Here is an 8,814-nt window from a genome sequence, read left to right as displayed (position 1 = left end):
TATTGTAGCCCAGATATAAGAAAAAGGTCTAGGCTCTCCCCCAAATGATGTGATGGACTTTGATGGCCTCCCCTGCGGGAACTCACTATCCTTAGGGAGATAGTGGGAGGTGGGTTTGGGGCATAGGTGTGGAGAATGGGAGGATGTGATGGCGAGGGAATGGGGAAATTGATGTGTAAATAAGAGTGTTTCTAAAATAAAAAAAAAAGCATCAGCCACTCAGTCCATTAAAGTTGACACTGTGATCTCATCTAAATCTCCATATTTTATATTATGATAAAGTACATTTAACTTCACAAATAGTATGTAAAAATTAATTTATTTCCAAACAAAAGCAACTTGAATATATATCACTAGTACCACATCACTCCCACAGTGACCGGTGTAGATGCCTCTTCATAAATATCAGTGCTGAAATTCCAAATAGTTTTCATTGTCCAACACTGTGAATAAAACAGATCACTGAACTTTTATTTGTTGATTCTCCTAAAATGAAGGATGACTCTACAATTCCAGCATCTTTTACAACTCACATATTAAGAACTATCATGAGAAGAATGCCGTAAAATTGCAAAAGAAAAAAAAAACTCACCCATAATACTGCTATCTCATAAAAAGTCTTTGTGAGTCCCACGTGGTAATTGCCCAGCTTTGCCCCCACACTGAAGTTAACTCAAGTCTTAATTTATACATATGCAGTGAAAGTGAAGTGAGCACTTTAATTCCTTCAATAATAACAGTGCAAAATAGTGAATTAATATGTTAGACAAAGTCAAATAAAAAGGTGTTATTCTCTTCCAGGTTTGTCTGTGTTAAAATGGAAACACAAAATTTAATACAAATTAGCTAATAATTCAACTCAGAAGTATAGAGAATTTATCATGTTCAGAGGTACAAGGACCATAAAAATAGACAAACAAGATTGCCCTCCTGTGATGAATTTGTGAGTACAAATAGGAGGCATTATTCAATTGTCATAATGTCATACACAAGGCAATAAGAATGCATACACACGCACACGCAGAGGTTTCATATAAAAATGCATTACCATCATTTGCTTACAATTAAAAATAAACCTAACTATGTTGATCCTTCTATTATTTCAGCAATTCTTCTTGAATGAATATTTTCATTTTGGAATCTTGGCTAGTGACTGTGAAAAAAGAATACAAAATGAAACTATTAAGGAGGTTGTAAATGTGTCAAAATGGTGGTTTACTCATGCTGGCAACTTGGAAATACTGTGTGCTTATAGTAACTGATGAGGATAGATAGTCATGGCAAAATGTGGAAAAAATAGTAATATAAACTATCTAGATCAGCCCAAAATAATTGACAGGGGAGTTTTCTCCCCATTGTCTATCTCCCAATCTTAACCTGCCATCACATAACTTCAAGGGAAGTCGCTGACAGCCCTGTGACACAGTTGTCTGTCAAGCACAGGGTTCAACACTGAGAACAGGGGAGAGGTGCAGAAGCCCACTCGCAAAATGTCCTGTTTCAGCTTCCATCAAAACAGCCCATTTATTATTGTTAAAAATACCAGATGTGGACATTATATTAATAAAACATTCAATTGAAAGAATATGTTTAAAACCACTGCTTTGGTTAAATATTAAACACAAATAAAAATAATTTACCTTTCTCTTATTTTTTTAATAAATTTACAGTCCTCTTCTTTTCCTTAGCAGATTCAATGGCTAACCTTGAAAACCAAGCACAAATCAACCTTATATGAGAACTTTCCCTCTATCTTTTAGAAATATGCCATGTAGACAAAGTAAAAAACTCCCCCCTAAGATTGGTGGAATATTATATTATCCTGGTATATAACATGTTTTAGGATGAGGCATACCTGTACTTGAATATTGGTTACATTTCATGATCATAGGTTCTGACATCTATTTCAAATATTCACTTTTCTGTTTGTCCTCCATAGGGAAGAATTTCTGTCATTAATGGGAGGGAAAACTGAAATGAGACAGTATTTGTCAAGTTCTAGTTTTGTAATAAGTTTAATTAAGTAAGTTGGTACTACTTTTGATATTTTTATAATAAAGAATGTCCTTTACAGTGCTTGAGAATATATAGAAAGACAAAAAATGATAATACGGCTTTTTGTTTTGTAGCGCTGCTTGGCTTGGAACTTACTATATTGTTCGGTCTAACATCTTGTCTTAATTTAAGTCAGGTGCTTGGATTGCAGACATGTATAGCTATGAAGAGCGACAGTTTTTTGTTGTTGTTGCTGTATTTATTTCCTTATTGTGTTTGTGAGAAATGCTAAGTTAAATTTATTTTCATCTAAAATAATAACTTTGAATGTAAAATTAACTGAAGGTACACTTATTAATATGTAAAGAAATGGTTGCCATTAGATTTAGCTTACTGATTTTGACAAGGTGAGTGAGAATTTAAACAGCAAGCCAGTTAGAATTAAGTATAGTAGCTTAAAGGATCACCACATCGGTCACCTTAATTCATTGTGCTTCTAATTTACATTTTCAGCAGCAGAATACAAATTAACAACAATAAAAAAGCAAACTTAAACAAGACAGCAACAACAACAATAACACACTTCATACATATTTTGCATTCTTCAATTCTTGAAAAAGCATCTATGCTTGCTCAAATATGATTCTATTTGTGTTTTTATCTTTTCTTTTTTCCTGTTTTAATTTAGAAACAATCTTACTTTACATATCAATTCCAGTTATCTCTCCCTCCCATCCTCCCATGGCCCTCATCTACCCCCACACATTTGCCCCCCAGGGAAGTGAGGCCTTCCATGGAGGATCATCAAAGTCTGTCATATCCCCCATATATCTAGGCTGAGAGAGCAGCCCTCCATGGGGAATGGAATCCCAAATTCCATTTGTGCAAAAGGGATAAATACTGGTTCCACTGTCAGAAGTACCATATACTGCCCACACCTAGTAACCGACACCCACATTTACAAGGCTTGGTTGGGTCCAATGCTGGTTCCCTAGTTTTATGAAGGGTGTTCCCATGTTCCCACTTGGTTAGGTCAGCTGTTTCTGTGGTTTTCTCCATTATGTTTTTGCTTTACCTTTTCAATACATCCAGACTACAGCTACCCCTCTCTCTATCCTGCTTCACATCCCCTCTCCCCCAATTCCAATTCTTCTCCATTTTGCTTAAGAAAAATGGAGATCTCCCAGGAATATGAACACTGCATAAAAAGATACAATAAGCCTAGGCACAAACCCTTGTACCAACGATGGACCAGGCAACCCAGTAGGAGAAAAAGGGCCCCACCAAAAGATAAAAGAGTTAGAGATACTCCCACTCCTATGTTAAGAGTACCAAAAACATAAGCTAAACACCCATAGGACATTTACGGGGGACCTAATGCAGACCCATGCTGTCTCCAAGATTGTCATTGCAGTCTTTGTTAGCCCCTATGAGACCTGCTTAGTTGAGTTGGTGAGCCTTATTCTGCTGGTATCCTCAAACCCACTGACTCCTACTTTTCTTCTTTTTCCTCTTTCAAGGAATTCCCTGAGCTCCAAAGGAAAGGACCAGAGGGAGGTGTTCAATTTGGTCTCTCAGCCTAATGTTCGTTTCCCTGTGGGTCTCTGAATCTGCTCCCATATGGGGTCCGAGGAAGCCTCTGATGACAATTCACCGATCCATGAGCATAGCAGAATATCACTAAAGAATCGTTTTATTGATCTTTTTTTTTTTCTCTCCCATGTCTCTGAGTTCTCCAGTTTCCTGTTACTGGTTGTCAGGGAAGTTTCAGGCACGGGTTCCCTCTGTGGGATAGGTCTCAAATTAGACCAGTAATTGGTCAGCCACTCCCAGAAATTCTGTGCCTTCATTGCCTCAGGTAATCTTGTGGGCCAATAGATTACAGGTGGAAGGTTTAGTGGTTAGGTTGGTGTCCCTGTAAAACCCCTGGACGCCTTACCTGGTTACAAAGGATGACTGGTTCAGGATCTGTATATTCCTTTAAGAGGAATTCTTGGTAGGATAATCCTCATAGAATCCTGGGAGATTCTACTACACTACACTAGGTTCCCCACAAAAGCTATCCAGTATCAGTCGTCTCTCTCCAAACTCTGTCTTCATTCCATGCCTAACAACCTGGCCTCTCCTGTTCCCATTCCCCAGCTGAATCTATTCTGTTTTTCTTTCCCAGGGAGATCCACTAATTCCACTTGTGAGTGTTTTGTGTTACTTAGGGTTTCTGGATCTCTGGAATAGAGCATGAATATGCTTAACTTAACAACTAATATACAATGTAAATTAGGACATACCATGGTTCAGCAGTTAAAGGCTAGGCTCCAAACTAAAATATGAGTATTGTTCTGCTTAATACTTATTAATTGACTTTAGCATAGAACATGTGAAACTGCGTATTTCCACTTCTACAGAAGATGGCATATTTATATAGTTCAGATTTAATTGTGAACCCTTAGAAATGAAAGCAGTATGTAATCTAGTAGGATTTCGTGTGTTCTAAAGGTCTTCACTGTATACATTCTTTTCTATTATACATGCATGTTAGGATTTTTAATCCTGATATATATGAACTTTCAAATCAGGGTTTAGTTGGATACTGAAGGCATTTTGTTAGACAGCCCCAAATAATACTAGAGTATTTTAAATCTGATCGCTTCTGAAGAGTTTTCTCCCTCTCTCATTTCTACTTCCACATACCATTGCATCTCAGTACATCTTTTGCCTGAATAGGAGTGATAAATGAACACTTTTAAGGACTTCAATAGAAAAGGAACACAAGTTATACAATGAGGAAAGTCTATGTCTGAGTTATATCACCTAATCAGTTAAACATTCTTTAAACAAATATTTCTTTAGTTTAATATTATGCACAGATGTAAGCCCATATACATATGCATCATATATTTGTCTGGTGCCTAAAGACACCAGAAAAGGGTTTCATTTGTATTACTTGGAACTGGAGTTGTAGTTTTTGTGAGATGTCACATGTAGATTTTGGGAATAGAACATGGTCCAACAGAGAGAAGCAAGCACTTTTAGCCTGTGTCATCTCTCTAGCCCAGCTAAACACTCTTATAACTGAATTCTCTCTTTCTAGCCATCATCAATAATGTCTGCCATCACAACACTGGTAAAATAATCAAAGCTGCCATTTCATTGACAACATTAAATATGCTTCAAGTAGCAGCCACAGAGTAAAAAAATCTGCGTTGCTATTTTCTCTGTGATAAATTAGCCATATATATTCCTTCTTATTCTTTTATATTTAATCCTTAATTTTGTACTTCAAATTATACAGTACAAGCTTATCCAATATTTAGACACCAAAAATTTATCTTAACTGAATTAATAACACATAGCCTTGCATATGGTTGTAAAATAGAAAATGTAGATTTCATAATTACTACATTAAGCATACAAATATTACTTTAAACCTGGAAAAAGTAGCCATTTTTAGTTTTTACAAAAATCCATAGATTCTTTTCTTTTGTATTAAAACATGCCACTTTAAGGTAGGAATATAAAGTGCACTAAAAATAGATTTGCTGAAACAGCTCAAATTCAAGCAAACAAAAACCCTACCTGGAGGTGATAAATGTATGGCTCCAATAATATATCATATGTCATTGATTGTGTATGAATCCTCTGCAAGGAGAACAGGGTAAGACAAACTGTCATAGATTGCTGCATACACAAAGATAATATGTATTTATTAAGAAACAGAATTGTTCTATACATTGATTTAAAGCTTCTTCATGCATAACACATTTGCTAAGAGGAAAGTGCAAATACATCTCTTGTCTACAGTTTGTGGATGAGAAGATTGTAAAAATATTCTTTGTTCTAGGTCAGACAAGCTATGCCAGAACTCTTCTGGGGATTCTATCTGTCCTAATAATAAGTGCTGCTGCCCACTGTTTTTTTTTAGAGATCATATTGTTTTTAATTCAATGTTAATTTCATGAACTTCTCAATGAACCTAATTCCTGTGACTGTATAGAACATGAGACAATTTTGTCATTGTTTTCTGTTTTCTCACTCGTGCTATTTACTATTTTTCTAGGTAGTAACTCCTTGAAACTGAGGTGCCCAGTGACTAACTATGGCATGTCTACACTAGAGAGAAAAGGATGATTTAGATAAGTAGCAAACAATTTGCATTTATTTTTCTGGAAAATTATACCAGTGGTCTTCTCACAATTTCCATCACCTCATTACTCTGAGACCACTTTCTCATACAGAATTTGCTTGAGAAAATTACACATTATGAATCACAGAGAAGGGCAAACATAAATCCATGAGAATCTCTTCATCTGTTAAATGATGAAATCTCCTGTTGCTATGGATAAGTGACTCACAAAAGCTGTGAGAGATTTGCATAACTACAGAAATTGTTTCTAATGTTATACACAGGTGAAAAAAGAAATGTTCTCCAAGGGAAAAGATTGAAATAATCATGCTTTTATATAGACAAAGAATGAAGCTGCTTCTTTAACTGTTCATTCATTTTGTCAGCTAAGAAAAGGAACAAAATCTGTTAATATTTATCAAATAGCTACATAATCAATTCTTGTACTTTTTAGGTGGTTGACCAATTATTAAGCAGGTGAAACCTGCTATGGTATGACATGCAATATCAAAAACTTTAAAATGCTATCTGATATCACTTACTACTGATGAAGAATGAGGAATTGCAGCATCAGACCACACCAATTAAAAAGATGAGAAGTTAAACTTCCCAACCTGACAATGAGGTAAAACCCAAGAGCATGAAATCCTAGGAGAAGCAACTGAAGTTTACTGACAGATCATGTTATATCAATTCATGGCCACTCTGGCATCTGAGGAAAAAAAAGAACTATATGAAATGTCAGTGCCATTTTCATCTTAATTTTAAGACTTTAAAATGTTTCAGTGATAGTAGAACATAGACCATAGAAGACAATCATCTCTTTTAAAAAATACTCTATGTCATAGATGTGGTATTTAAAATTCTATCCTTACACTATGAATGAGCTATAGCACATACATAGAATGTGTGCTAGTGACCCAAGGAATTTTTTAAAATTATTTTTCCTTGTTATAAAAATATTGCAAAGGAGATCTTTGATGGGGTCCTTGAGGAAGTGCGGATCTCCATATTTTATTTTCTAGACACATTGTCACCACTTTTCATCGGAAAGTCATCTTGTTTTTGTTGTTGTTTAACAGGAGTCTCAAAGGAAATTGTAATTCTGGAACTTATTCAGAACCATGGAAAAGTTGTGTTATTTTATATGGATTATACAAATTTCAAATGATAATCAAATATGATTTTCTCTCTACATTTATATCTTGTATGTTTTCTCTAGGACAACACTGTCTCCAAGGAGCTCTTTAAGAAAACCTTATCATTGAGCTCTATTCTAGACCATTGGAATTGGACACTTACATGGTGGTGGTTTTTTGTGATATATAATATTGGTTGTGATACACATCAAAGTTTGACAACTACTGATAATGAGGAAAAACTATTTCAAAGATAAAAATGGTATCAGAGCTATAATTATACAACTAGATAATTGTTATGTGAATAAGTTACATTTTATATAATTAATATTCATCATCTGTAACCTGTTTTAACTCTTCTAAAGATTCATATGACTTTATAATTAGATAAAATATAGGGAAAGGCTTCAGAAAATCACTAAGTCTTAAAACAATTGTGCTCAAGTGCATGCTATTTTATCCTCCAAATGACATTTCATCATGTGTGAGTATATTTTTAGTGGTCACCATGGGGGAAAGAGGTTTCTACTTTTATCTAGCTAGAAGAGAGCATAGCCTATACTGAAACCCTGTACCTGGCAAGATAGTTCCTCACAGTGGAGTGCTGATTAATTCAAATATCAGTAACATTAGAGGTAGGAGACTTAACAAAGTCAAGGTACTCATTAAAATGATAGTTTTATGATCTACTTTTTCATCACTATTCTTTCATTTGCATATGCTTTGTAGATAATGCTTGAATACCACCAGTGTTAATTTACATGCATTTGAACTATTTAAAATGGGAAATTTGTAGGTGAAAAGGTTTCCTTTAATTTCATCTTTGGAAGTCATTTATATAACACCAACATGTTTAAAAATGTTCATTTTCCTAACATCAAAAGAAATTAATTTGAAAATCTTACTACAGTTTAGTTCAAAGAATATTTTTGTTCCCCTGTCTTGCTTGTTATAAATCTCTGGTTCAAGCAAACACAATAATAATGGAAGTAGAAGGTAAGCTTATTGCCACACTTTCTTTCTTCACACTGCTAGCCATCTTGGTATAACTTCATATAGTCAATTTTACCATGTGTTCAAAACAAGTCAGGCAAATTAAAGTAATACGGAAAAGACACATTTTATCAGGATCTTTGCAGATTAAATTGAAAGAGGAATTTAATTTTTCCTTCCCATACTTTCCAGCCCACTCTTGGATGACAAACCCCATATGGTGATGACAATGAAAACGGATCATCTAAAGATATCTCACCACCATACTGCTTACAACCCTCAGGAAAGACTGAAAAGGCAGAAAAGCTGTATCCAACAAATAGGGGAAAGTGGTTGGTGAATGTCTAGAAGATAACTAAAATAGATTAAATACTTAAGTTTTCTTCCAAGTTTGTTACTGAGATTCCATTCCCAATTACAGGGCATCCTACCCACATCACTGATATTATTGTGATACCTGCTGCATTCAATATCATAACCACTTCCAAAGAGCAGAAAATTAGAAAGCAACAAACAAGACAGTCCTGGATATGTAAAGCATTGGAAAAGTGTTGGGGTATTAAA

The 8,814-nt window shown here is 35.0% G+C and overlaps 2 long non-coding RNA genes across 3 annotated transcripts; one reads left to right on the top strand and one right to left on the bottom strand.

Annotated features, from left to right (window-relative positions):
• Positions 1-302: 302 nt before the first annotated feature.
• LOC110342870 lies at positions 303-6,822 on the bottom strand. Of its 2 annotated transcripts, XR_002385043.2 has the most exons (4): positions 6,661-6,822; positions 5,572-5,634; positions 1,641-1,705; positions 303-1,153 (listed from the first exon to the last, which is right to left on the bottom strand). It is a non-coding gene; the product is annotated as an uncharacterized LOC110342870 (long non-coding RNA). The 2 variants fall into 2 exon arrangements; XR_005877006.1 differs by lacking the exons at positions 5,572-5,634; positions 6,661-6,822 and adding an exon at positions 1,856-1,959.
• On the top strand, positions 6,579-8,583 carry LOC121140209. Its single transcript, XR_005877007.1, has 3 exons — positions 6,579-6,743; positions 7,341-7,519; positions 8,443-8,583. It is a non-coding gene; the product is annotated as an uncharacterized LOC121140209 (long non-coding RNA).
• The last annotated feature ends 231 nt before the right edge of the window (positions 8,584-8,814 follow it).

Source organism: Mesocricetus auratus, unplaced genomic scaffold (assembly GCF_017639785.1).
Source record: "Mesocricetus auratus isolate SY011 unplaced genomic scaffold, BCM_Maur_2.0 Super-Scaffold_100004, whole genome shotgun sequence".
In the NCBI taxonomy this organism is placed as follows: Eukaryota; Metazoa; Chordata; class Mammalia; order Rodentia; family Cricetidae; genus Mesocricetus; species Mesocricetus auratus.
This window is presented reverse-complemented; position numbering and strand designations above follow the sequence as displayed.